Genomic DNA, 822 nt, shown 5'->3' with positions numbered 1-822 from the left:
AAACATGTAGTAAAAGACATAAGTTCGGAGCTGTCTCCATGCTTGCTGGTGCACACTGCTTTGTCCAACATTCAACTGAGGTGGCATGGTGGCACAGTGGTTAGCACTGCTGCCTCACAGCTCCAGGGTCCTGGGTTCATTCCGGCCTTGGGTGACTGTCTGTGTGGTGTTTGCACTTTTGTCCCGTGTCTGCGTGGGCTTTCTCCGGGTGCTCCGGTTTCCTCCCATAGTCCAAACATGTGCAGGTTAGGTGGATTGGCCAGGCTAAATTGCCCTTAGTGTCCAAATGTTAGGTGGGGTCACTGGGTTATGGGGATAGGGTGGAGGCGTGGGCTTATGCAGGGAGCTCTTTCCAGGAGCTGGTGCAGGCTCGATGGGCCGAGTGGCCTCCTTCTGCACTGTAAATTCTATGAGACCCTGGGTGCAGGTCATGTATTCTATTACTTCACTGCGTTGCTGGTACTGTATTCAGTCCCAGATTAATCCTATATGTGCCTATTGTATCTCAGAGTCACCACAAAGAGTAAAGGTATGGAGGTGCCACACATTTTGATTTCTTACAAACCCGATGAGAGGTTTAGTAGGAGATGTTGCTCTTACAGAGTTAAGATGGAGAACTGAAATCCAAGCAAACACTCACTGCTGATGTCACTACAGGTCATGTGACGTTCCACCAGCAGGAATGTATTCTTTGATACATAACAGCACCAGACCCTTATACTAGAATATGTATTTGCACAAAACAAAATCCCATACACACCAATGTGACCATCTGGTTTAACGATGGCGTTGAAGTATTGACGCCAGAGAGACTCCCCTGTA

Source organism: Scyliorhinus torazame, chromosome 17 (genome assembly GCF_047496885.1).
Source record: "Scyliorhinus torazame isolate Kashiwa2021f chromosome 17, sScyTor2.1, whole genome shotgun sequence".
In the NCBI taxonomy this organism is placed as follows: Eukaryota; Metazoa; Chordata; class Chondrichthyes; order Carcharhiniformes; family Scyliorhinidae; genus Scyliorhinus; species Scyliorhinus torazame.
Note: the sequence above shows the minus strand (reverse complement) of the source record.